The following is a 22429-nucleotide window of genomic DNA, read 5'->3' on the forward strand; positions in this document are numbered from 1 at the left end:
CAGCAGGGATGTTTAGTTTCTAGGCATGGTCAGTAGAGATGTTTAGTTTCTAGGCATGGTCAGTAGGGATGTTTAGTTTCTAGGCATGGTCAGTAGAGATGTTTCGTTTCTAGGCATGGTCAGTAGGGGTGTTTAGTTTCTAGGCATGGTCAGTAGGGATGTTTAGTTTCTAGGCATGGTCAGTAGAGATGTTTAGTTTCTAGGCATGGTCAGTAGGGATGTTTAGTTTCTAGGCATGGTCAGTATGGATGTTTAGTTTCTAGGCATGGTCAGTAGAGATGTTTAGTTTCTAGGCATGGTCAGTAGAGATGTTTAGTTTCTAGGCATGGTCAGTAGGGATGTTTAGTTTCTAGGCATGGTCAGTAGAGATGTTTAGTTCCTAGGCATGGTCAGTAGAGATGTTTAGTTTCTAGGCATGGTCAGTAGAGATGTTTAGTTTCTAGGCATGGTCAGTAGGGGTGTTTAGTTTCTAGGCATGGTCAGTAGAGATGTTTAGATTCTAGGCATGGTCAGTAGGGATGTTTAGTTTCTAGGCATAGTCAGTAGAGATGTTTAGTTTCTAGGCATGGTCAGTAGAGATGTTTAGTTTCTTGGCATGGTCAGTAGAGATCTTTAGTTTCTAGGCATGGTCAGTAGAGATCTGTAGTTTCTAGGCATGGTCAGTAGAGATGTTTAGTTTCTAGGCATGGTCAGTAGGGATGTTTAGTTTCTAGGCATGGTCAGTAGGGATGTTTAGATTCTAGGCATGGTCAGTAGGGATGTTTATAGTTTCTAGGCATGGTCAGTAGAGATGTTTAGTTTCTAGGCATGGTCAGTAGAGATGTTTAGTTTCTAGGCATGGTCAGTAGAGATCTTTAGTTTCTAGGCATGGTCAGTAGGGGTGTTTAGTTTCTAGGCATGGTCAGTAGGGATGTTTAGTTTCTAGGCATGGTCAGTAGAGATGTTTAGTTTCTAGGCATGGTCAGTAGAGATGTTTAGTTTCTAGGCATGGTCAGTAGGGATGTTTAGTTTCTAGGCATGGTCAGTAGGGATGTTTAGTTTCTAGGCATGGTCAGTAGGGATGTTTAGTTTCTAGGCATGGTCAGTAGAGATTTTTAGTTTCTAGGCATGGTCAGTAGGGATGTTTAGTTTCTAGGCATCGTCAGTAGAGATGTTTAGTTTCTAGGCATGGTCAGTAGGGATGTTTAGTTTCTAGGCATGGTCAGTAGGGATGTTTAGTTTCTAGGCATGGTCAGTAGGGATGTTTAGTTTCTAGGCATGGTCAGTAGAGATTTTTAGTTTCTAGGCATGGTCAGTAGGGATGTTTAGTTTCTAGGCATGGTCAGTAGAGATCTTTAGTTTCTGGGCATGGTCAGTAGGGATGTTTAGTTTCTAGGCATGGTCAGTAGAGATCTTTAGTTTCTAGGCATGGTCAGTAGGGGTGTTTAGTTTCTAGGCATGGTCAGTAGAGATGTTTAGTTTCTAGGCATGGTCAGTAGGGATGTTTAGTTTCTAGGCATGGTCAGTAGGGATGTTTAGTTTCTAGGCATGGTCAGTAGAGATGTTTAGTTTCTAGGCATGGTCAGTAGGGATGTTTAGTTTCTAGGCATGGTCAGTAGGGATGTTTAGTTTCTAGGCATGGTCAGTATGGATGTTTAGTTTCTAGGCATGGTCAGTAGGGATGTTTAGTTTCTAGGCATGGTCAGTAGAGATATTTAGTTTCTAGGCATGGTCAGTAGGGATGTTTAGTTTCTAGGCATGGTCAGTAGAGATGTTTAGTTTCTAGGCATGGTCAGTAGAGATGTTTAGTTTCTATGCATGGTCAGTAGAGATGTTTAGTTTCTAGGCATGGTCAGTAGGGATGTTTAGTTTCTAGGCATGGTCAGTAGAGATGTTTAGTTTCTAGGCATGGTCAGTAGAGATGTTTAGTTTCTAGGCATGGTCAGTAGGGATGTTTAGTTTCTGGGCATGGTCAGTAGGGATGTTTAGTTTCTAGGCATGGTCAGTAGGGATGTTTAGTTTCTAGGCATGGTCAGTAGGGATGTTTAGTTTCTAGGCATGGTCAGTAGAGATGTTTAGTTTCTAGGCATGGTCAGTAGAGATGTTTAGTTTCTAGGCATGGTCAGTAGAGATGTTTAGTTTCTAGGCATGGTCAGTAGAGATGTTTAGTTTCTAGGCATGGTCAGTAGAGATGTTTAGTTTCTAGGCATGGTCAGTAGGGATGTTTAGTTTCTAGGCATGGTCAGTAGAGATGTTTAGTTTCTAGGCATGGTCAGTAGGGATGTTTAGTTTCTAGGCATGGTCAGTAGGGATGTTTAGTTTCTTGGCATGGTCAGTAGGGATGTTTAGTTTCTAGGCATGGTCAGTAGAGATGTTTAGTTTCTGGGCATGGTCAGTAGAGATGTTTAGTTTCTAGGCATGGTCAGTAGAGATGTTTAGTTTCTAGGCATGGTCAGTAGGGATGTTTAGTTTCTAGGCATGGTCAGTAGAGATGTTTAGTTTCTAGGCATGGTCAGTAGAGATGTTTAGTTACTAGGCATGGTCAGTATAGATGTTTAGTTTCTAGGCATGGTCAGTAGGGATGTTTAGTTTCTAGGCATGGTCAGTAGAGATGTTTAGTTTCTAGGCATGGTCAGTAGAGATGTTTAGTTTCTAGGCATGGTAAGTAGAGATGTTTAGTTTCTAGGCATGGTCAGTAGAGATGTTTAGTTTCTAGACATGGTCAGTAGAGATGTTTAGTTTCTATGCATGGTCAGTAGGGATGTTTAGTTTCTAGACATGGTCAGTAGAGATGTTTAGTTTCTAGGCATGGTAAGTAGAGATGTTTAGTTTCTAGGCATGGTCAGTAGAGATGTTTAGGTCCTAGGCATGGTCAGTAGTGATGTTTAGTTTCTAGGCATGGTCAGTAGGGATGTTTAGTTTCTAGGCATGGTCAGTAGAGATGTTTAGTTTCTAGGCATGGTCAGTAGAGATGTTTAGGTCCTAGGCATGGTCAGTAGAGATGTTTAGTTTCTAGGCATGGTCAGTAGAGATGTTTAGTTTCTAGGCATGGTCAGTAGGGATGTTTAGTTTCTAGGCATGGTCAGTAGGGATTTTTAGTTTCTAGGCATGGTCAGTTGGGATGTTTAGTTTCTAGGCATGGTCAGTAGGGATGTTTAGTTTCTAGGCATGGTCAGTAGAGATGTTTAGTTTCTAGGCATGGTCAGTAGAGATGTTTAGTTTCTAGGCATGGTCAGTAGAGATTTTTAGTTTCTAGGCATGGTCAGTAGAGATTTTTAGTTTCTAGGCATGGTCAGTAGCGATGTTTAGTACATGTCTATTGCCTGCCCATGTTGGATTATTAAACCATTAATTCAATGTTGTCTGCATTTGGGTCTTACCTTCACACCTGATAGTTTAAAGCATGGTCAGTGGGGGATTGGTGGGATTTGAGTGTCATTCTTGTTAGTTCCCGAACACAGCTCTAATAATAGGTGCCTCTTATTTTGGGACAGTCCTGGATGGAAACGGGACATTATTCCAACCACCGGCTTCCCCCCTTCCATTTCTCTTGTCCTGAGCTGTTGTCTGTTGCCAAAAAGATTGCCAGGCCATCTGTAACCAGGCCTACCTTCTCAACCATTCACAAATTGGAGCTCTTTCCTTATTTTGGGGGCGGCAGGTTGCCTAGTGGTTATAGCATTAGGCCAGTAACCAAAAGGTTGCTGGATTGAATCCCCGAGCTGACAAGGTAAAAATATGTTGTTCTACCCCTGAACAAGCCACTGTTCCCCGGGAGGCCGTCATTGTAAATAAGAATTTGTTCTTAACTGACTTGCCTAGTTAAACAAATAAAAAATATTACACACACATCTCAGATTACAAACCACACATTAAACCATCTCAGATTAGAAACCACACATTATAACATCTCAGATTAGAAACCACACATTAAAACATCTCAGATTAGAAACCACACATTAAAACATCTCAGACTACAAACCACACGTTAAACCATCTCAGATTAGAAACCACACATTAAAACATCTCAGATTAGAAACCACACATTAAAACATCTCAGATTAGAAACCACACGTTAAACCATCTCAGATTAGAAACCACACATTAAAACATCTCAGATTACAAACCACACATTAAAACATCTCAGATTACAAACCACACATTAAACCATCTCAGATTAGAAACCACACATTAAAACATCTCAGATTACAAACCACACTCAGAGTGCGCAGCTGAACACTGTATGCTGGAATCACTCGGTCTGTTATTTTGGATTAAAACAAAACCGCTATGCATTAAAACGAATACCGAACTTGTTTTTACATGTATTCTGCGATGCGGTTAGCTTTTAACATCCCGCTTAACAGACAGGTAGAAGCCTGCTTAACAGAGACGCTAAACTGCTAGCCATCATGCCATCGAAGTTGGTACCAGATGAGTTTTGCAATGGAACCCTCTTTGTCTGGAGAAATAAATTAATGTTTCCAGCGCTGAAGGAGCTGTATCTACTACGCTTTGTTTCTGGACAAACTGCGGCAATTGTTTGATTGCCGAGGATTAAAAACTTGAGGTGGCTTTCTTGATCACGCAGGTCGCCAGCCTACATAAGAAACTAGGGAAAACGCAGAGTGGAGTGTTTACATTTCATACGCCGGTGGCTGGATGGTGTTTGCCATTGTTGGATGCATCTCTGCCTTGCCGTTTGTCACTATCCGACTGGCCGGTGTTGCCCGGAGCTCCCCCATCTGATAGCGGAGTCAAAGGAGCACAGCAAGAGGAGCAAGGCAATCAACGATGGTCGCATGTCACGAGCCGTGGAAACCGAAGCCAGTGGCCTCCCGCAAAGCAGTTTACACTCCCTACGAGAGGCCTTGAAGGATACAAACAAAGATTCGTTTCGACGTCCTGGAGCCTGATCTTCCTGCACCTTCGTCGCTGGGGGTGCCTGTGTCTCCGGCCGCAGTGCCTACTATTACGATTTCAAAGTCGACATCGGCAACTTTCCGTCCCTGCTCTGTATCGAGCGGGGCTTATCTATCTGTCGGAGGCCTGCACCAGGCATCGAGAGCAACAGGCTCAAGTTATTCAGCCTTTTTCCTGTCCATAAAGGGTTCTCCGAATCCTGTGAAGCGTGGGAGTGGGTGGATTTCCTCGTCCTTCTCGCCAGTCGTGATCTTAGGCAGCTCCATGTCAGTGGTGTAAAGTACTTAAGTAAAAATACTTGAAAGTACTACTTAAGTCGTTTTTTTGGTTATCTGTACTATACTTTATTATTTATATTTTTGACAACTTTTACTTTTACTCCACTACATTACAAAACAAGAATGTACTTTTTACTCCATACATTTTTCCTGACACCTAAAAGTACTTATTACATTTTGAATGCTTAGCAGGACAGGACAATTGTCTAATTCACACACTTATCAAGACAACATCCCTGGTCATCCCTACTGCCTCTGATCACTAAACACAAATGCTGCATTTGTAAATTACATCTGAGGGTTGTACTGTGCCCCTGGCAATATGTCAATTAAAAAAACAAGAATTGTGCTGTCTGGTTTGCTTAATATAAGGAATTTTTTATTATTTGTACATTTACTTTTGATACTTAAGTACATGTAAAACCAAATACTTTTATACTTTTACTCAATTAGGATTTTACTGGGTGACTTTCACTTTTACATGAGTCATTTTCTTTTAAAGTATCTTTACTTTTACTCAAGTATGACAATTGTGTACTTTTTCTACCACTGCTCCATGGTAAGAAATGTGACCGTTCCTGGTGCAAAAACAATGTCCAATCCCGAAGCTCGAGTAAATTACATTTCTAAGCCACGCCCGAATGTATTACTTCAGGACTTGGAAATCAATTTTATCATAGTCCATGAGGGTTTTAATGACATTATGAAGGGCAGCTCTGAACAGATGAAACTGGATTTTAAAGAGCTGGTTGACTCTCTGCTAGACACTAACATAAGACCCATCATATCTGGCCCTGTGCCCTCTCTGAATCGTGGAATTGAACACTTTAGCAGGATGCTTTCTCTTCACAACTGGCTATGTGATTATTGCAGCTCAATGGGTGTAACTTTTGTTGACAATTTTGATACCTTTTGGAAACAAAACAAATTTTATAAGTAGGATGGGATCCACCCAAATCCACTGGGTGCATCCCACCATGCACTAACATAAATAACATGAGCATTAGAGGTCGACCGATTAATCGGAATGAGCGATTAATTAGGGCCGATTTCAAATTTTCATAACAATCGGTAATCGATATTTTTGGACACCGATTTGCCAATTTGTATTTATTTTTATTTTAAATTTTTTAATTATTATAAATTTGTTCACCTTTATTTAACTAAGAAAACTAAAGTTTCAAAGGCTGACCTTAATATAGTGTATAAGAGGTCATACAATAAGTGTGTTAGTGATTCCTATGTTGTTGATGTATATTTGCTGGTCTGTGGTGTGTAATGAGGAGCAAACAGACGTTGCACTTGACACATTTATGAAATTACTTATTCCAGTTACTAATAAGCATTCACCCATTAAGAAAATGAATGTTAAAACTGTTAAATCGCCGTGGATTGATGAGGAATTGAAAAATGGTATGGTTGAGAGGGATGAGGCAAAAGGAACGGCAAATAAATCTGTCTCCACAACCGATTGGCAAACGTATTGCAAATTGAGAAGTCATGTGACTAAACTGAATTAAAAGAAGAATAAACTATGTTTTGAAACAAAGATAAATGACATAAAGAATGATAGTAAAAAGCTTTGGAGCACCTTAAATTAAGTTTTGGGGAAAAAGGCAAACTCAGCTCCATCATTCACAGACACATGCATACACACGCAAGATAACATACTCACTATACACACACGTACACATGGATTTTGTTCTGTAGATATGTGGTAGTTGTGGAGTAGTGGCCTGAGGGCACACAGTGTGTTGTGAAATATGTGAATGTACTGTAATGTTTTTAAAATGGTATAAATTGCCTTAATTTGGCCAGAGCCTTGGCACCAGCTAATGGGATCCATAATAAATAAAAATACACTAAAACATCTCAGATTGGAAACCACACACACACACACACACACACACACACACACACACACACACACACACACACACACACACACAGAGAGAGAACTTAGCCAACCTGCTGCAGAGGTGTTGAGTTGACATGCCCTGCAGTGAGAAATAATAACACTAGCATGATGTTAACATGCTGCCTGACACAGCGTTGACCCTCTCACCTCTATCTCCGTTAAGTCAATCGGATCTCGAAGCTTGCAGTAACAGTTCAATTCTCCTACCTTGCTTAATGTCTTTTGTTTTTGATCAACAGTTTCTTATTATATGGAAAAGAAGATAACATAAAATGCCTAATGTCTTGATTTATGAGAATCCCTCACCAGCTCTGTGGTGTTTCAAAGCCATTTCTTACAGTGTGACGTGGTGAGATGTGAAAAAGGGAGGAATGGAAGTCTTCAGAGTGACTTTTGAGACCGCCACCTGTCAAACACCCTCATATTGCACAGAACTGGTCTGCATGGGTCTCTCTCTCTCTCTCTCTCTCTCTCTCTCTCTCCAATTCAAAGGGCTTTATTGGCATAGGAAACAGATGTTTGCATTGCCAAAGCAAGTGAAATTCACAGGAAATAAACAAGGGAAATAAACAATAACAAAATGAATGAACAGTAAGCATTACACTCATAATTAGGGTTATTATTATTATTATATATATATTATTATATATGTACAGTGTTGTAACAATGTGCAAATAGTTCAAGTATGAAAGAAAAAATTTATAAACAGATAAATATACTGTAGGTTTTATTTACAATGGTGTCTGTTCTTCAGTGGTTGACCTTTTCTTGTGGCAACAGGTCACACATCTTGCTGCTGTGATGGATCACTGTGGTATTTCACCCAGTAGATATGGGAGTTTATCAAGATTGGATTTGTCTTCAAATTCTTTGTAGGTCTGTGTAATCTGAGGGAAATACGTGTCTCTAATAAGGTCATACATTTGGCAGGAGTTTAGGAAGTGCAGCTCAGTTTCCACCTCTTTTTGTGAGCAGTGTGCACATAGCCTGTCTCCTCTTGAGAGCCAGGTCTGCCAATGGCGGCCTCTCTCAATAGCAAGGCAATGCTCACTGAGTCTGTACATAGTCAAGGATTATCTTAATTTTGGGTCAGTCACGGTGGTCAGGTAATCTGCCACTACGTACTCTCTGTTTAGGGCCAAATAGCGTTCTAGTTTACTTCGTTTTTTTGTTAATTCTTTTCAATGTGTCAAGAAATTATATTTAAGTTTTCTCATGATTTGGTTGGGTCTAATTGTATTGAGAATAGGGGACTACTCTCCAGGTTCATCTCTGTAGGTGATGGCTTTAAAAAAAAGGAATATTTAACATTTATTTAACTAGTGTGATAGAAGAGGAGAGAGTGATAGAAGAGGAGAGAGTGATAGAAGAGGAGAGAGTGATTGAAGAGGAGAGAGTGATATAAGAGGAGAGAGTGATTGAAGAGGAGAGAGTGATATAAGAGGAGAAAAGAGAGGCACTGCTCTTTCTATCCACGTAGAATACATGCGTCCTGTATAGAATACATGCGTCCTGTATAGAATACATACGTCCTGTATAGAATACATGTGTCCTGTATAGAATACATGCGTCCTGTATAGAATACATGCGTCCTGTATAGAATACATACGTCCTGTATAGAACACATGTGTCCTGTATAGAATACATGCGTCCTGTATAGAATACATGCGTCCTGTATAGAATACATATGTCCTGTATAGAACACATGCGTCCTGTATAGAATACATACGTCCTGTATAGAACACATGCGTCCTGTATAGAATACATGCGTCCTGTATAGAATACATGCGTCCTGTATAGAATACATGCGTCCTGTATAGAATACATACGTCCTGTATAGAATACATGCGTCCTGTATAGAATACATGCGTCCTGTATAGAATACATATGTCCTGTATAGAATACATGCGTCCTGTATAGAATACATGCGTCCTGTATAGAACACATGCGTCCTGTATAGAATACATACGTCCTGTATAGAATACATGCGTCCTGTATAGAATACATGCGTCCTGTATAGAATACATGCGTCCTGTATAGAACACATGCGTCCTGTATAGAATACATACGCCCTGTATAGAATACATACGTCCTGTATAGAACACATGCGTCCTGTATAGAACACATGCGTCTTGTATAGAATACATGCGTCCTGTATAGAACACATGCGTCCTGTATAGAATACATACGTCCTGTATAGAATACATGCGTCCTGTATAGAATACATGCGTCCTGTACAGAACACATGCGTCCTGTACAGAATACATGCGTCCTGTATAGAACACATGCGTCCTGTATAGAATACATACGTCCTGTATAGAATACATGCGTCCTGTATAGAACACATGCGTCCTGTATAGAACACATACGTCCTGTATAGAATACATGCGTCCTGTATAGAACACATACGTCCTGTATAGAATACATACGTCCTGTATAGAATACATACGTCCTGTATAGAATACATGCGTCCTGTATAGAACACATGCGTCCTGTATAGAATACATACGTCCTGTATAGAATACATGCGTCCTGTATAGAATACATACGTCCTGTATAGAATACATACGTCCTGTATAGAATACATACGTCCTGTATAGAATACATACGTCCTGTATAGAATACATGCGTCCTGTATAGAACACATGCGTCCTGTATAGAATACATACGTCCTGTATAGAATACATGCGTCCTGTATAGAATACATACGTCCTGTATAGAATACATACGTCCTGTATAGAATACATGCGTCCTGTATAGAATACATGCGTCCTGTACAGAACACATGCGTCCTGTACAGAACACATGCGTCCTGTACAGAACACATGCGTCCTGTATAGAATACATACGTCCTGTATAGAATACATGCGTCCTGTACAGAACACATGCGTCCTGTATAGAATACATGCGTCCTGTATAGAATACATGCGTCCTGTACAGAACACATGCGTCCTGTACAGAACACATGCGTCCTGTATAGAATACATACGTCCTGTATAGAATACATGCGTCCTGTACAGAACACATGCGTCCTGTATAGAATACATGCGTCCTGTATAGAACACATATGTCCTGTATAGAATACATGCGTCCTGTACAGAACACATGCGTCCTGTATAGAATACATGCGTCCTGTATAGAATACATACGTCCTGTATAGAATACATGCGTCCTGTACAGAACACATGCGTCCTGTATAGAATACATGCGTCCTGTATAGAATACATACGTCCTGTATAGAATACATGCGGCCTGTATAGAACACATGCGTCCTGTATAGAATACATGCGTCCTGTATAGAAGACATACGTCCTGTATAGAATACATGCGTCCTGTATAGAATACATACGTCCTGTATAGAATACATACGTCCTGTATAGAATACATGCGTCCTGTATAGAATACATACGTCCTGTATAGAATACATGCGTCCTGTACAGAACACATGCGTCCTGTATAGAATACATGCGTCCTGTATAGAATACATACGTCCTGTATAGAATACATGCGGCCTGTATAGAACACATGCGTCCTGTATAGAATACATGCGTCCTGTATAGAAGACATACGTCCTGTATAGAATACATGCGTCCTGTATAGAATACATACGTCCTGTATAGAATACATACGTCCTGTATAGAATACATGCGTCCTGTATAGAATACATACGTCCTGTATAGAATACATATGTCCTGTATAGAATACATACGTCCTGTATAGAATACATGCGTCCTGTACAGAACACATGCGTCCTGTATAGAATGCATGCGTCCTGTATAGAATACATACGTCCTGTACAGAACACATGCGTCCTGTATAGAATACATGCGTCCTGTATAGAATACATACGTCCTGTATAGAATACATGCGGCCTGTATAGAACACATGCGTCCTGTATAGAATACATGCGTCCTGTATAGAAGACATACGTCCTGTATAGAATACATGCGTCCTGTATAGAATACATACGTCCTGTATAGAATACATACGTCCTGTATAGAATACATGCGTCCTGTATAGAATGCATGCGTCCTGTATAGAATACATATGTCCTGTATAGAATACATATGTCCTGTATAGAATACATACGTCCTGTATAGAATACATACGTCCTGTATAGAATACATGCGTCCTGTACAGAACACATGCGTCCTGTATAGAATACATGCGTCCTGTATAGAATACATGCGTCCTGTATAGAATACATATGTCCTGTATAGAATACATGCGTCCTGTATAGAATACATACGTCCTGTATAGAATACATACGTCCTGTATAGAATACATATGTCCTGTATAGAATACATACGTCCTGTATAGAATACATACGTCCTGTATAGAATACATACGTCCTGTATAGAATGCATATGTCCTGTATAGAATACATACGTCCTGTATAGAACACATGCCCAATACATTGCTTAGACTGTTTTGTGAGGTTACTTACGATAGCCTCTGCCAAATAACTTCCAAGGGTGTGCCTACATTGAACTGACTGTAAGGTTATTTTACTTAACGAAAGCCTGTATAAATGATGCCAGAGGAACCAATGTCATGTGATGAATAATACGGCCATTTAACAATAATGCAGCTCCTTTGCAGTAAACAAATGATTTGCATGTGAACGCATGATGAAGGGTTTGAGATCCTGGGGTCTCAACACCAAACGTACAATAGCGCCGTATCCCCTATATATCCAGCCACTCACACTATGTATGCTCGGTGTGTGTCTCTGTGTGTGTGTCTCTGTGTGTGTGTCTCTGTGTGTGTGTCTCTGTGTGTGTGTCTCTGTGTGTGTGTCTCTGTGTGTGTGTGTGCATGTGTGCATGTGGTAACGTGGTGGGGATGGATGGATGTGTGTATGAGAGGAGTTTAGCGTGTGTGTGTGTGTGTGTGTGTGTGTGTGTGTGTGTGTGTGTGTGTGTGTGTGTGTGTGTGTGTGTGTGTGTGTGTGGGGATGGATGTGTGTATGAGAGGAGTTTAGCGTCTGTGTGTGTGTGTGTGTGTGTGTGTGTGTGTGTGTGTGTGTGTGTGTGTGTGTGTGTGTGTGTGTGTGTGTGTGTGTGTGTGTGGTAACATGGTGGGGATGGATGTGTGTGTGAGAGGAGTTTAGCGTCTGTGTGTAACAGGAGGAGTTCTGCTGGACATGTGGCCCTTGGTGTGACTCTTAAACCAGACACACAGCTGGGGGAAGGAGAGGGAGGGAGGGAGGGATCGAGGGAGGGAGGGAGGGAGGGAGGGAGGGGGAGAGGGAGAGGGAGGGGGAGAGGGAGAGGGAGGGGGAGAGGGAGAGGGAGAGGGAGGGGGAGAGGGAGAGGGAGGGGAGAGGGAGAGGGAGAGGGAGGGGAGAGGGAGAGGGAGAGGGAGGGGGAGAGGGAGAGGGAGAGGGAGGGGGAGAGGGAGAGGGAGAGGGAGAGGGAGAGAGACTAAGAGACAGAGAGGTCAGTGACCATGGAACCCAGAACATAGGAGCAGCTTACATCATCAATATCACATCCATGTAACATTATTTTCCTTCTGTCCTCCCCTTACCGTAATGTCCAAACTACAAATAGAGACAAAGAAACATCTGTTGAGCTTAAACTGTTCAATTGAGTTGGGTTATGGATTGAGCTGTTATTACTGTATAACAAATTAGGATATTGATTTGAAGAGATTTGCAATCAGTTTTATTTTACAGTGTTTGGCATGTATAGTGTTTGGCATGTCTATGACCAAAATCATATTTGTGAATGAATTCCATGAATTGTCATACCTGTGTATGAAAGAAAATAACAATTTGGACTTTAAGTATTTTATCTCCGGACACAACACTGAGGGGAGTTAAATGAGAGTGTTCCCACCCAAATCTGTAAGCACTCTTCCTTCCCCTTACCTTATTACCCTTCTCTGTACCCCCTGACCCCCTGCCCCTAGCTAATTATCCTGGGCAAAACTCAATTCCCTCCAACCCTCTTTCCTCTCCTCTTCTCTCCTTCTCTCTCTCTCTCAAAGCATGATTGGTCAACTCCCCCCCTCTCATTCTCTCTCCCTGCTTAAATACTTTTAACATAAAGAGGGAGGGAGGGATGGGAAGGAGGGAGGGATGGGGGAGGGGAATTGTGTGTGTGCACTCTGTTGTCACTGGCAGGCAGAGCTAGAAAGAGAGAGAGAGAGAGAGAGGAGGGAGAGAGGGAGGGAGGGAGAGGGATAGTTGAGTTGTGTCCCATACATGGAGAAAAAAAGGGCAGCGGTGAACACAAGGTCTGCTCTCTGCCCCACAGGATTATCTAACTGCTGCGTTCCGATAGAAAGAGAATCTGCAGGCATGAATAGGTAAGAACAGCTTCTCTCTCCTCTGTCTTCAGTGTTGGAGTGTTGTGACCGCAGCGCTGTGCTGTGTTTCTACTGTAGCGTGGTAGGAGGTGTCTGTCTGTGTCTGTTTGACTTGGCTCTATCTCTGTGGGTGTGAAGGAAGTACAGGAAGCGTGGACTTGTCTTTGGCCGCTGGCCACTATGTACATTCCCAAGCTCAACATCTCCTGTTCTTCTGTCTATCTGTCCATCTGTTTAGCCCCTGTGGGTTTCTCTGCCCTCTCACTTACCTCTCTCTGCCAATATCTCTTTCTATAATTCTTTCTCATCGTCTGCACTATTTCATATTTCTAGAAGTGTATAAATAGCTCTGTTTATTTCAAAGCAATTTAGAAATGAGTCTAATTATAAAAGTTAATTTAGAGATGTCTGTGTGTGTCAGGTTTAGGTAAATCAGTTCAGCCCACTCCAGACAGAAGCCTTGTGCAGTCCATTGTTCAGGGACAGCCGTGCGCTGGGGTTACTGCATAATATTCACTTCCATATGATTGGATGGTAATGGTTGGACCGCTTTACGAAGAGTTTCACGCTTTTTATCGCATTGAAGAAACATGCTAAAAATCCACATTACAGATTTTGGATATTCATGGAATGAAGTTGTTAAGTCCTGTATGTAACGGAAAATTGCACATGTTCATTCTGACTTTCAACATAGCTTTTTCAATATTCAGCCTAATACTCTTCTAGCTGGTCTGAAACAGGATGTGGAATTTATCCATTATGTTTTGAGGACCAAGTATTTTCAATATGTGCACCTTTTGAGACATGAATGTTTGCCATTTTTATGTAAGATCTGTTCAATTCGATGTGATCTGATAGTCCTGGGGTTGTTGGAGAGGCTAAAGTCATATTAGATCAACAAATCTAATTAAAAAAATAATACAAAAAAAATGCAGCAAGATTATAATACATTTCATCTGAGTACATGATTTCCCTAGAAATGCTTGGCTTATTTTCCCTGGAAAGTAGAGCAAAACAAAAATGTAATGTCCTTGTTTTGAAATTTCCTTTCATTTGTATCAAGAGTATATCTGAAAACTGGAAAATCAGTCAGTCAGAATGCCTGCTGTGGGTAAAACGTTGTTGTAGGAAACATCGTTTATCATTATTTTGACTACTTCTAGTGCCTTATTGTGTTACAGTAAGTCTCATGAGAATGCAGTTTTTACAGCCCTAGCTAATACACAGAGCAACAGAGCAGTCTTTACAGCCCTAGCTAATACACAGAGCAACAGAGCAGTCTTTACAGCCCTAGCTAACGCATAGAGCAACAGAGCAGTCTTTACAGCCCTAGCTAACGCACAGAACAACAGAGCAGTCTTTACAGACCTAGCTAACGCACAGAGCAACAGAGCAGTCTTTACAGCCCTAGCTAACGCACAGAACAACAGAGCAGTCTTTACAGACCTAGCTAACGCACAGAACAACAGAGCAGTCTTTACAGCCCTAGCTAACGCACAGAACAACAGAGCAGTCTTTACAGCCCTAGCTAACGCACAGAGCAACAGAGCAGTCTTTACAGCCCTAGCTAACGCACAGAACAACAGAGCAGTCTTTACAGCCCTAGCTAACGCACAGAACAACAGAGCAGTCTTTACAGCCCTAGCTAACGCACAGAACAACAGAGCAGTCTTTACAGCCCTAGCTAACACACAGAACAACAGAGCAGTCTTTACAGACCTAGCTAACGCACAGAACAACAGAGCAGTCTTTACAGCCCTAGCTAATGCACAGAACAACAGAGCAGTCTTTACAGCCCTAGCTAATGCACAGAACAACAGAGCAGTCTTTACAGCCCTAGCTAACGCACAGAACAACAGAGCAGTCTTTACAGCCCTAGCTAACGCACAGAACAACAGAGCAGTCTTTACAGCCCTAGCTAACGCACAGAACAACAGAGCAGTCTTTACAGCCCTAGCTAACGCACAGAACAACAGAGCAGTCTTTACAGCCCTAGCTAACGCACAGAACAACAGAGCAGTCTTTACAGCCCTAGCTAACGCACAGAGCAACAGAGCAGTCTTTACAGCCCTAGCTAACGCACAGAGCAACAGAGCAGTCTTTACAGCCCTAGCTAACGCACAGAACAACAGAGCAGTCTTTACAGCCCTAGCTAACGCATAGAACAACAGAGCAGTCTTTACAGCCCTAGCTAACGCACAGAGCAACAGAGCAGTCTTTACAGACCTAGCTAACGCACAGAGCAACAGAGCAGTCTTTACAGCCCTAGCTAACGCACAGAGCAACAGAGCAGTCTTTACAGCCCTAGCTAACGCACAGAACAACAGAGCAGTCTTTACAGACCTAGCTAACGCACAGAGCAACAGAGCAGTCTTTACAGCCCTAGCTAACGCACAGAACAACAGAGCAGTCTTTACAGCCCTAGCTAACGCACAGAACAACAGAGCAGTCTTTACAGCCCTAGCTAACGCACAGAACAACAGAGCAGTCTTTACAGCCCTAGCTAACGCACAGAACAACAGAGCAGTCTTTACAGCCCTAGCTAACGCACAGAACAACAGAGCAGTCTTTACAGCCCTAGCTAACGCACAGAACAACAGAGCAGTCTTTACAGCCCTAGCTAACGCACAGAACAACAGAGCAGTCTTTACAGCCCTAGCTAACGCACAGAACAACAGAGCAGTCTTTACAGCCCTAGCTAACGCACAGAGCACTGGTCTCAGCTAACACACAGAGCCCTGGTCTCAGCTAACACACAGAGCCATGGTCTCAGCTAACACACAGAAAGCACTGGTCTCAGCTAACACACAGAAAGCCCTGGTCTCAGCTAACACACAGAAAGCCCTGGTCTCAGCTAACACACAGAAAGCACTGGTCTCAGCTAACACACAGAAAGCCCTGGTCTCAGCTAACACACAGAAAGCCCTGGTCTCAGCTAACACACAGAAAGCACTGGTCTCAGCTAACACACAGAAAGCACTGGTCTGAGCCAACGCACAGAGCACTGGTCTCAGCCAATGCACAGAGCACTGGTCTCAGCTAACACACAGAAAGCACTGGTCTTAGCCAATTCACAGAGCCCTGGTCTCAGCCAATGCACAGAGCACTGGTCTCAGCTAACACACAGAAAGCAGTGGTCTCAGCCAATGCACAGAGCACTGGTCTCAGCTAACACACAGAAAGCAGTGGTCTCAGCCAATGCACAGAGCACTGGTCTCAGCTAACACACAGAAAGCAGTGGTCTTCTGGTTGTTTTTGTGAGGGAGTCAGATTTAGAAGGCTCTCTTTAAAGCCCTGCTCTCTGAACACAGCCTCTCTGTGTCCATTCCTGTCTGCCTCAGGCTAATGAATATTGATGTGGTGAAATATATTGGCACCCTTGCACTTTACAATTGAGTGCAATGGAGCAGAATGCTCTTTTTCCGATAAAAACAAAATGGGTGAATGCCAATTTTTACCCTGTGGCCACCTGCAACTTTGACAGGTGATATAAACGACACAGTAAATGAGAATCATTGTGTCCTAAAAAATGTATTTGAATTGTGAATAACTTAGTCTAGGACACATGTGACTTGGAAGTGAAAACTCAACATTTTGCTTTAGATTCTTTTTCTTCTTCTTTGTCCTGTGAAGTTGCAAATCAAACAAATACACATGTAAAATCTAACAAATACACATGTAAAATCTAACAAATACACATGTAAAATCTAACAAATACACATGTAAAATCTAACAAATACACATGTAAAATCTAACAAATACACATGTAAAATCAAACAAATACACATGTAAAATCTAACAAATACACATGTAAAATCTAACAAATACACATGTAAAATCTAACAAATACACACGTAAAATCTAACAAATACACACGTAAAATCTAACAAATACACATGTAAAATCTAACAAATACACATGTAAAATCTAACAAATACACATGTAAAATCTAACAAATACACATGTAAAATCTAACAAATACACATGTAAAATCTAACAAATACACACGTAAAATCTAACAAATACACACGTAAACGCCAAAAGTATTTTCAATATCAACTTATTTTAAAATTGTAATTTATGCAACGGTGCTGATATATTTGACAGCATCTGTACCTTTGTGTGTGACTCAGTCTGGGAGACAGCGGGTGTTAATGTGGATGTGTGTGTGTGACTCAGTCTGGGAGACAGCGGGTGTTAATGTGGATGTGTGTGTGTGACTCAGTCTGGGAGACAGCGGGTGTTAATGTGGATGTGTGTGTGTGACTCAGTCTGGGAGACAGCGGGTGTTAATGTGGATGTGTGTGTGTGACTCAGTCTGGGAGACAGCGGGTGTTAATGTGGATGTGTGTGTGACTCAGTCTGGGAGACAGCGGGTGTTAATGTGGATGTGTGTGTGTGACTCAGTCTGGGAGACAGCGGGTGTTAATGTGGATGTGTGTGTGACTCAGTCTGGGAGACAGCGGTTGTTAATGTGGATGTGTGTGTGACTCAGTCTGGGAGACAGCGGGTGTTAATGTGGATGTGTGTGTGTGACTCAGTCTGGGAGACAGCGGGTGTTAATGTGGATGTGTGTGTGACTCAGTCTGGGAGACAGCGGGTGTTAATGTGGATGTGTGTGTGTGACTCAGTCTGGGAGACAGCGGGTGTTAATGTGGATGTGTGTGTGACTCAGTCTGGGAGACAGCGGGTGTTAATGTGGATGTGTGTGTGACTCAGTCTGGGAGACAGCGGGTGTTAATGTGGATGTGTGTGTGTGACTCAGTCTGGGAGACAGCGGGTGTTAATGTGGATGTGTGTGTGACTCAGTCTGGGAGACAGCGGGTGTTAATGTGGATGTGTGTGTGTGGTTAGTTGATGCCTGTGTATTGGAGTGTGTGAAATGGTTAGTTGATGCCTGTGTATTGGAGTGTGTGTGGTTAGTTGATGTCTGTGTAATGGAGTGTGTGAAATGGTTAGTTGATGCCTGTGTATTGGAGTGTGTGTGGTTAGTTGATGCCTGTGTATTAGAGTGTGTGTGGTTAGTTGATTATTGTGTATTAGAGTGTGTGTGGTTAGTTGATGCCTGTGTATTGGAGTGTGTGCGGTTAGTTGATGCCTGTGTATTAGAGTGTGTGTGGTTAGTTGATGCCTGTGTATTGGAGTGTGTGAAATGGTTAGTTGAGGCCTGTGTATTAGAGTGTGTGAAATGGTTAGTTGATGCCTGTGTATTGGAGTGTGTGAAATGGTTAGTTGATGCCTGTGTAATGGAGTGTGTGAAATGGTTAGTTGATGCCTGTGTATTGGAGTGTGTGAAATGGTTAGTTGATGCCTGTGTATTAGAGTGTGTGAAATGGTTAGTTGATGCCTGTGTATTGGAGTGTGTGTGAAATGGTTAGTTGATGCCTGTGCATTATAGTGTGTGAAATGGTTAGTTGATGCCTGTGTAATGGAGTGTGTGAAATGGTTAGTTGATGCCTGTGTATTAGAGTGTGTGAAATGGTTAGTTGATGCCTGTGTATTGGAGTGTGTGAAATGGTTAGTTGATGCCTGTGTATTAGAGTGTGTGAAATGGTTAGTTGATGCCTGTGGATTGGAGTGTGTGAAATGGTTAGTTGATGCCTGTGTATTAGAGTGTGTGTGGTTAGTTGATGCCTGTGTATTGGAGTGTGTGAAATGGTTAGTTGATGCCTGTCTATTAGAGTGTGTGAAATGGTTAGTTGATGCCTGTGTATTAGAGTGTGTGAAATGGTTAGTTGATGCCTGTGTATTAGAGTCTGTGAAATGGTTAGTTGATGCCTGTGTGTGAAATGGTTAGTTGATGCCTGTGTATTGGAGTGTGTGAAATGGTTAGTTGATGCCTGTGTATTGTAGTGTGTGAAATGGTTAGTTGATGCCTGTGTATTGGAGTGTGTGTGGTTAGTTGATGTCTGTGTATTGGAGTGTGTGTGGTTTGTTGACGCCTGTGTATTGGAGTGTGTGTGGTTAGTTGATGCCTGTGTATTGGAGTGTGTGTGGTTAGTTGATGCCTGTGTATTGGAGTGTGTAAAATGGTTAGTTGATGCCTGTGTATTGGAGTGTGTGAAATGGTTAGTTGATGCCTGTGTATTAGAGTGGGTGAAATGGTTAGTTGATGCCTGTGTATTAGAGTGTGTGAAATGGTTAGTTGATGCCTGTGTATTGGAGTGTGTGTGGTTAGTTGATGCCTGTGTATTGGAGTGTGTGTGGTTAGTTGATGCCTGTGTATTAGAGTGTGTGAAATGGTTAGTTGATGTCTGAATATTAGAATGTGTGAAATGGTTAGTTGATGCCTGTGTATTAGAGTGTGTGAAATGGTTAGTTGATGCCTGTGGATTGGAGTGTGTGAAATGGTTAGTTGATGCCTGTGTATTAGAGTGTGTGTGGTTAGTTGATGCCTGTGTATTGGAGTGTGTGAAATGGTTAGTTGATGCCTGTGTATTAGAGTGTGTGAAATGGTTAGTTGATGCCTGTGTATTAGAGTGTGTGAAATGGTTAGTTGATGCCTGTGTATTAGAGTCTGTGAAATGGTTAGTTGATGCCTGTGTGTGAAATGGTTAGTTGATGCCTGTGTATTGGAGTGTGTGAAATGGTTAGTTGATGCCTGTGTATTGTAGTGTGTGAAATGGTTAGTTGATGCCTGTGTATTGGAGTGTGTGTGGTTAGTTGATGTCTGTGTATTGGAGTGTGTGTGGTTTGTTGACGCCTGTGTATTGGAGTGTGTGTGGTTAGTTGATGCCTGTGTATTGGAGTGTGTGTGGTTAGTTGATGCCTGTGTATTGGAGTGTGTAAAATGGTTAGTTGATGCCTGTGTATTGGAGTGTGTGAAATGGTTAGTTGATGCCTGTGTATTAGAGTGGGTGAAATGGTTAGTTGATGCCTGTGTATTAGAGTGTGTGAAATGGTTAGTTGATGCCTGTGTATTGGAGTGTGTGTGGTTAGTTGATGCCTTTGTATTGGAGTGTGTGTGGTTAGTTGATGCCTGTGTATTAGAGTGTGTGAAATGGTTAGTTGATGTCTGAATATTAGAATGTGTGAAATGGTTAGTTGATGCCTGTGTATTAGAGTGTGTGAAATGGTTAGTTGATGCCTGTGTATTGGAGTGTGTGTGGTTAGTTGATGTCTGTGTATTTGAGTGTGTGTGGTTAGTTGATGCCTGTGTAATGGAGTGTGTCAAATGGTTAGTTGATGTCTGTGTATTGGAGTGTGTGAAATGGTTAGTTGATGCCTGTGTATTAGAGTGTGTGAAATGGTTAGTTGATGCCTGTGTAATGGAGTGTGTGAAATGGTTAGTTGATGCCTGTGTATTAGAGTGTGTGAAATGGTTAGTTGATGCGTGTTTATTAGAGTGTGTGAAATGGTTAGTTGATGCCTGTGTGTGAAATGGTTAGTTGATACCTGTGTATTGGAGTATGTGAAATGGTTAGTTGATGCCTGTGTATTAGAGTGTGTGAAATGGTTAGTTGATGCCTGTGTATTAGAGTGTGTGAAATGGTTAGTTGATGCCTGTGTGTGAAGTGGTTAGTTGATGCCTGTGTATTGGAGTGTGTGAAATGGTTAGTTGATGCCTGTGTATTGTAGTGTGTGAAATGGTTAGTTGATGCCTGTGTATTGGAGTGTGTGTGGTTAGTTGATGTCTGTGTATTGGAGTGTGTGTGGTTAGTTGACGCCTGTGTATTGGAGTGTGTGTGGTTAGTTGATGCCTGTGTATTGGAGTGTGTGTGGTTAGTTGATGCCTGTGTATTGGAGTGTGTGAAATGGTTAGTTGATGCCTGTGTATTGGAGTGTGTGAAATGGTTAGTTGATGCCTGTGTATTAGAGTGGGTGAAATGGTTAGTTGATGCCTGTGTATTAGAGTGTGTGAAATGGTTAGTTGATGCCTGTGTATTGGAGTGTGTGTGGTTAGTTGATGCCTGTGTATTGGAGTGTGTGTGGTTAGTTGATGCCTGTGTATTAGAGTGTGTGAAATGGTTAGTTGATGTCTGAATATTAGAATGTGTGAAATGGTTAGTTGATGCCTGTGTATTAGAGTGTGTGAAATGGTTAGTTGATGCCTGTGTATTGAAGTGTGTGTGGTTAGTTGATGTCTGTGTATTTGAGTGTGTGTGGTTAGTTGATGCCTGTGTAATGGAGTGTGTGAAATGGTTAGTTGATGTCTGAATATTAGAGTGTGTGAAATGGTTAGTTGATGTCTGTGTATTGGAGTGTGTGAAATGGTTAGTTGATGCCTGTGTATTAGAGTGTGTGAAATGGTTAGTTGATGCCTGTGTATTGGAGTGTGTGTGGTTAGTTGATGCCTGTGTATTGGAGTGTGTGTGGTTAGTTGATGCCTGTGTATTAGAGTGTGTGAAATGGTTACTTGATGCCTGTGTATTGGAGTGTGTGTGGTTAGTTGATGCCTGTGTATTGGAGTGTGTGAAATGGTTAGTTGATGCCTGTGTATTGGAGTGTGTGTGGTTAGTTGATGCCTGTGTATTGGAGTGTGTGTGGTTAGTTGATGCCTGTGTATTAGAGTGTGTGAAATGGTTAGTTGATGCCTGTGTATTGGAGTGTGTGTGGTTAGTTGATGCCTGTGTATTGGAGTGTGTGTGGTTAGTTGATGTCTGTGTATTGGAGTGTGTGTGGTTAGTTGATGCCTGTATAATGGAGTGTGTGAAATGGTTAGTTTATGTCTGTGTATTAGAGTGTGTGAAATGGTTAGTTGATGTCTGTGTATTAGAGTGTGTGAAATGGTTAGTTGATGCCTGTGTATTAGAGTGTGTGAAATGGTTAGTTGATGCCTGTGTGTGAAGTGGTTAGTTGATGCCTGTGTATTGGAGTGTGTGAAATGGTTAGTTGATGCCTGTGTATTGTAGTGTGTGAAATGGTTAGTTGATGCCTGTGTATTGGAGTGTGTGTGGTTAGTTGATGTCTGTGTATTGGAGTGTGTGTGGTTAGTTGACGCCTGTGTATTGGAGTGTGTGTGGTTAGTTGATGCCTGTGTATTGGAGTGTGTGTGGTTAGTTGATGCCTGTGTATT

General features: G+C 41.8%; 1 protein-coding gene across 1 annotated transcript in view; it reads left to right on the plus strand.

Moving 5' to 3' along the window:
• The first annotated feature begins 13220 nt into the window (after nucleotides 1-13220).
• The window catches only part of LOC106572722 (fidgetin-like protein 2), a 55268-nt gene continuing 46059 nt past the window's right edge, over nucleotides 13221-22429 (plus strand). Inside the window, exon 1 of the mRNA XM_014147151.2 lies at nucleotides 13221-13413. The gene's annotated coding sequence lies outside the window, so the exon portion shown is untranslated. The remainder of the gene's footprint in view (nucleotides 13414-22429) is intronic.

This window comes from Salmo salar, chromosome ssa15 (genome assembly GCF_905237065.1).
Source record: "Salmo salar chromosome ssa15, Ssal_v3.1, whole genome shotgun sequence".
NCBI classification, from domain to species: Eukaryota; Metazoa; Chordata; class Actinopteri; order Salmoniformes; family Salmonidae; genus Salmo; species Salmo salar.